The sequence below is a fragment of the Podarcis raffonei genome, chromosome 10 (genome assembly GCF_027172205.1).
Source record: "Podarcis raffonei isolate rPodRaf1 chromosome 10, rPodRaf1.pri, whole genome shotgun sequence".
Taxonomy (NCBI): domain Eukaryota; kingdom Metazoa; phylum Chordata; class Lepidosauria; order Squamata; family Lacertidae; genus Podarcis; species Podarcis raffonei.
Genome location: NC_070611.1, coordinates 65,200,484 through 65,207,282, shown reverse-complemented (window position 1 = coordinate 65,207,282; position 6,799 = coordinate 65,200,484).

Sequence of the window (6,799 nt, the reverse complement as noted above, 5' to 3'; positions counted from 1 at the left end):
TAATGAGTTGGAAAAAATGTTTAAAATTACTTTTGTAAAAAACAACAACACCTGAAGCTTTCTTACTAGGAATTTTAGGTCCAGAAATACCTAAGGATCAGAAGAGACTATTTATGTATGCTACAACAGCTGCGTGGATGCTACTTGCCCAAAGATGGAATGAGGACAATCTACCTACAAAAGAAGGATGGCAGGTAAAGATGATGGACTACGCCAAATTGGCGAAAATGACTGGGAAAATCAGAGATTAAGAGGACAATAAATTTGACAAAGAATGGGGAATTTTAAAAAAGTTACTTTAAAGAACACTGTAAACAATTGAAAACATTAGCAGGATTTTGAAAACACTTGCAGTGAAGAGAGAACTATGATAAAAATTGAGTTTTAAGAAAATATGGAGAATAGGATATGATGCAGTTTGAAAAGAATATCTGGGGAAACCATGGAGGGAAGTCTGGGGATTCTGAGAATCCTATTTGTAAGATGATTATGATTTCTGTATGATGATAAATGCTAAAAGTGAAAATGATTTTTTAAAAAGAAAATAATACATGTGTCCATGAGCCCTTTGACAGCTTGTGCAGGAACAAATCAGCGGGCAGAACAGGGTCCTTCAGTCCCTGCTAGCTTCAAAATATGCCCCTTATCCAATGTGTGCTGGTACGTCACAAGGTCATTTTTGATAGGGAAACCAACGTCACCACTGTGGAAGGAAGTGTGGCTCCAGAACTGGCCTCCACAGTCAGTTATGGACTCATTGTTAAAACCGTGTTTATGGAAGACAATCTTACTCAGCTGTGAGTGATCGCTGAAGAAGAAAAAGAAAAAGAAGAAGAATTAAGCATGGACAATAAGTTTTCTTAGGATGAGAGTCCTGGTCCTGTTGAGTTCAAACTTATAGCTGAATTCACAGCTGAGCCCGAGAACACGGCCAGAGTTTTACTGCACTGCAAACACTGTTCAGCAGGCGGCACTGTTGTTATGATGATGATCAGTGCTGGATTGTTTTGTGGGAGCAAAAGAGGGTTCCACTTTATTCTTGCTATTAAATCATGGTTGGTGTGAACCTCACAGCTTCATGAAGCCTACAAAAAGAGGATGGGCAAAACAGTCTTCTTCACAGAGGGCTGCTGCTTCGAGAGAGAGAAGTGGAGAGAGGCAGATACTCGTTGACTAAGGTGAGTTCTTTGTACTCCGAAGTGCTAAGAATCTGGCATCCATAAGGACCAACTGCAAAAATTCTCAAGGCAGAATTAGTTCCTGAATGTTATTTCATGCATTCGCTGAGATCTCCAGAGGAGTTTATAGAATGACTGCAGAGGCAAGGTGCCAGTCCTGGAATTGCATATATTCTATAACACTTCACGTCTCTTGCATTTTCTAACTCTACTAGAACTTCCCTTTCTGCAGGACTTTCTGTTGCAGTCCATTCTGTCAAAACCTTTTCTTTCTTTCCTTGAGATTTTCTCATTGCACTCTGTTTACCGTTCTAGTGCAACCTTTCTGTCTTTTTCTCCCATTCTTTCTTGCCCTTTCCCCTAGCTTTATTTATTTGTTTTCATTCATTCATTCATTCATTCAAATTCACACTTGAGTCAGTTAGAAAGAGCTTTAGGAAAAGTTCTGTTAGAGAAATACAGTAATGCATCACTTTCCTTGTGTGTACTTTGTCTAGCATTTCACGATCTGTTTGCCGCTTGTAAAATGCAAAAACTAAAGACATAATGAGAATGAATGACTGCAGATATGAATGAGATAGATGTGGGGAAAGCATTTTTCATGATAAAAGTCTGTAAGCATTGCCAGTGCTTTCTCTGGGGGGACGCATACCCCTAAACATTTTGCAAATCTAAGTTTGGCCTCATTGAGGGGCAGTATTTCAATATGAGTAGGAAAATGGAGAGTACCCCTAAACATTTTTTTAGAGGGGGAAAAAGCACTGAGCATTGCTATTTATTTGTTATGGTCTATAACCTGCCTTTCCAAAACTACACAAACACACACACAACAGAGAGAGAATTCAAGGTGTCTTAATGGTTTGTTGGAATTAGCTACTTTCCAGATGACAGTTAAGTAAGACTGGGAAAGTTTTGAAAACTTATGAGCACCAGACCAGTATAGTGAAAAGAGTATAATATATAACAGAATCTCTGGTTCAAATATTTGCCTAGTTGTGAACTCATAGAATGTCTGCCAGTTTTTTAAACACACACACACACACCTTTTTTTTTTTTAGCATTGTTAACAAATAAAGGTAAGTGAGGGGAAGGGAGGAAAAAGAATAGAATGCAATAAATTAAAAACAAAGACATCATGTATAATACTAACAGTAACAAAAACATAACAAAAACAAGCTTTTGCCAGATTGACCTACAGGACAGGATCATTGTGAGGATATCATGGTGTATACCCAGATTCTCCGTGTACATGGCTCAGAGTTCCTTTTTTAAAGGATGCAGAGGAACCCAGGAAGCTGCCTTCTACCAAGTCAGACCATTGGTCCATCTGGCTCAGTATTGTTTGCTCTGGTTGGCAGCATCTCTGCAGAGTTTTCACAGAGGTAGTCTTTCCCAGCCTTAACTGGAGATGCCAGGGATTGACTGACAGAGCAGATGACCCACCACTGAGCTGCAACTCTTCTCCTTTGCAAAATGCAGTAAGATGAAGAGGCTTGTCACTAACTCGCCTTCTGTCTTCTTGCCTTTCCTCACTCCGCCGACCCTTGCGATCAGGACTGTGACATGATCAGGCTTTTGCTTTTGTCGTTCCTGCTGGCAGTCATCGGTCAGAATGGGACTTGGGGAAAACCTGTTCACGGGGATATCAGATCTATCCTGCAGGTTGATTTTTCAGGTATGGCTTTCATATTTATCCATCTGTCTGTCCTGCCTACCATGTCTCTCCCCTGGTTCTCTTATTCCTGGGTTGTGGGTGTTCTATGCTCTCGACCATCTAACCCAGGCATCCCCAACCTGTGGCCATCCGGATGTTTTGGCCTACAACTCGCATGATCCCTAGCTAACAGGACCAGTGATTGGGGATGATGGGAATTGTAGTCCAAAAATCTGGAGGGCCGAAGGTTTGGGGATGCCTGATCTAACCCTAACCCTAAGGGCATAGCAGCTGCTGGACAAAAGTCAGCTCATTCTGATCTCCTGCCACTTTAGGTCACGGCAAGCTGGTCACGTGCTGGGCAGCCATCTTAAATGTGGGACTAGGACGCGGGTGGCGCTGTGGGTTAAACCACAGAGCCTAGGACTTGAAGATCAGAAGGTCACATAGTATGTCCATGGCTACAGCCTGCACCAAAAAAATCACGCATCCACGTGGGGCCGCAATGGCACAAAAACATGGTTACAAAGCACAGATCCACATGGATCCTCAGGATTTTTGCATTGGGCTACCCCAAACTCAGGTACGCGGGTGGTGCTGTGGGTTAAACCACAGATCATAGGACTTGCCGATCAGAAGGTTGGCAGTTCGAATCCCCATGACGGGGCGAGCTCCCGTTGCTCGGTCCCTGCTCCTGCCAACCTAGCAGTTCGAAAGCACGTCAAAGTGCAAGTACATAAATAGGTACCGCTCCGGCAGGAAGGTAAACAACATTTCCGTGCGCTGCTCTGGTTTTCCAGAAGCGGCTTAGTCATGCTGGCCACATGACCCGGAAGCTGTATGCCAGCTCCCTTGGCCAATAAAGCGAGATGAGCACCGCAACCCCAGAGTCAGTCACGACTGGACCTAATGGTCAGGGGTCCCCTTTACCTTTAGAGATGATTGGGTTTGCCCAAATTGGAATCCATTCTCTCCTTCCGGAACATTCCCCAGCTGTTAGCGCCTATGGTCAGTGGTGCAGCATGTAGCGTGCCCCCTGATAGGCTCCCTCATCGAGGCCAGAGCTGTGGGGAGACAAGCTGTGCCCGGGCCTTTGGGACTGGGCCAGTAGTGGTGCCTCCTTCTCCTCATGCCTGGCAAAGGGACACCCATGTCCACCCCATCCCTGGTCTGTCCAAGCTGATTGACTGTATGGGTCTGGCAGAATTGACGAGCAGAATCCGTGACCAGGGAGAAGAGTCGGCTGAAGAAGACTGGAAAAAATTTAAGGACTATTTACAGAAATACTGCAAAACTAAGGAAAGTTAAATGGTGTTGGATTGAAACTGAGGGGTTTCTAGCTGTAATGATATAAAGGAACATAGATGGGGGGGGGAAAGGGTTTGAAAAATAAGGTAATGTTATAAGCTGTAATGCTTTAAAAGAAGGATTTGCTGAACAAATAATCTTAATTGGGATACAAGGAGGAGAAGTATGAGGAGGTCTGAGAAATTTGTTATTTAAAAGTATGATTTATGAATGTTATGTTTTTGTTAATGTTTTTGTTTGTTTTTTTAAAAAAAATTGGAAAATCTAATAAATATTTTTTTAAAAAAAAAAAGAGGGGGGAGGGGAGGGTACCAGCGCTGCCCACTGAGGAGGGAGGAAGAGGAAGGCAGGAAAGCACTGCCAGAGCCACATGAGTTGCCCAGGGTGCTGCACTGCAGAGACAGGATCCAACACAACAGCGCTCCTGGCTTCACGTTTCTGTGCTCCCAGGTTGGGGCTAGTTTGCAAGGAGAGACTCCCTTCATTAGATGCGGGCCGGCGAAGGGACTAACTGCTTCCCAGTGCACCAGGGAGTTCGACACTTGCCCCAGCCCGGGTGCCAGCAACCCACGCTATGCCCCAAGTCACCTGTGCTTGGCCAACTGTTTTGCCTAACAAGGCCAGATCTTTTGGGCAAGCTAGACTACATAAGTGGCTCCTCTGTTTGTCCAGATCTTACAACCATGGAATTACTAAACCGGGGTCATTCCACTCAACCACAAATACCACTACAGGCTTATTGTTCCCGAGTTTCCTCCTAGATGCAGCAGATCCAGCCAATGATTTCCAAGCCAAGAGGAATTCTTATCACTCTGCCCGAGGCCCTGAGGTTCTCAACCCGGCAGACCCGTCCAGCCTTTGCTACCTCATCCAAGAGAGCGATACCGAGAGCCAGATCTCTTGCAGGCTCCGCTTCACCAGGAGCAAATTCAATTTCAACCCTTTCGGACTGCGATTCGGGAAGCGGCAGGGGGGCGTCTTGGATGCCGATACCAGGAAACTGGGTCCCCATAGCAGCAGCAGCAAAATGCTGCAGTCCCTGCTGAAACCCAAACTGGACAGGATGATAGAGCTGTGTGGGGAGATGTGGGGAGAAGATTGTTAAGCTTTGCAAAGCAAATCCATCCCAGGGGCATGGGGCCAGGCATTTGTAGCACAGATATCAATAACTGGGTTAGGGAAACAATTTCAGGCACCCACAGAGAACCCTTAAAAAACCACAAAACGAAAAAACACTGTTGAAACCAACAAATCAGGTAAACTACAAATTCTGGCCCTAAGAATAATCCATAATATATTCAGCCCTGGCTGAAGTTATTAAACATCCCCCGCTTTCAAAAATGTATATGCTCCTGCTTGGGTGCCTCTTCTCATAAAAGGAACTATTATTATTTTTTTGTCAGTTAAAAAGGACTTAAAAGTCCTTCTAATTACATGCCATGTGTCTTTTCTTTACGAAGGAGGCTATTGTCCTGCTTTTAAAATAGACCGAAACCTTCCAGAGTACGTGTTATTTTTCCTACAGGAGATACTCTGCTTGGGTGGCTATTTATACATCACCAAAAAAGGAGAGAGAAAATGCATCACCACAGCTATGCACAAAATTTGAATGAGTTAATTTATAGGTAGATGTGCAAAATTAGAAGGGGGGGGGGAATTAATGTGATTTAAATAGAAATAAAATTCTTCTCACTTAAGTGAGAAGTTACACAGGTGAGGTTACACAGGTAACCTGGCTGCAGACCTTCCTAGTATAGTAAGAAGTTCTGAATTTCTAATCAAAGAAATCATTGATGGACAACTCTCTTCTGTAAAGCAGGACAAATGGCAACCCTTCATTCTATACCCTTATGCCTCCTTTTTGATTTAAAAAATAAGGTGCCAGTCCCCATGCCTTGATAAAAGTGCCACAGGTGCAGAAAGAGGTGCCATTATTCCGTACCAGCGAGTACCGTCACAAAAAGGGCGGCAGAGAAAGATGGCATTGGTGAATTACTTATTTCATAAAATTTATGTACCGCTCGAATGCAGAACCAAAGCGGTACATCCCTTAGGCCTTGTCTCAGGCCTGGTAGTAAAACTCAACAAGTTTGGAGAGCAGAGTCCAGCCCCCACCATTTACCATGTAAACCCAAGAAGACCTCATTTGAATTTACTTGTATTCACTGTATTTTTGTAACTTAGGCTTTGTTCTCACTGAGGTGAAAAACCTTTGTCCGGGCTGCACAATGGCAGACCACTTGTGGAAGCTTATGTGGCAAAACTCCCTCATAACAAAAACAGTTCCTCCTGTAAGAAAATGAGAACATCGAGGGGAAAGTTAAGCTGGACCCCTTTCGTGATAACAAATATTCAGTGTGGAGGCCATTATTTCGGGAAGAGAAAGATTCAAACTGTATTGCCATTGTTGTTGTTGAGTCATTTAGTCATGTCCGACTCTTTGTGACCCCATGGACCAGTAGTCAAGACTTAAATTTACCCTCAGTGGGAACTAGGCCTCAGCACAACCAATATTCAAGTTTGCCGTCTCGTCAACAATGCTTTTTCGTGTGCTATATGGCACAAAAGCTGCACGTTTGTTTTCTGACAATAAAATGTGTTATCTGTGTCAAAATACGGGTGTGAAAATGGCCAGTGTTGTGACTTAATTTTCATCTAC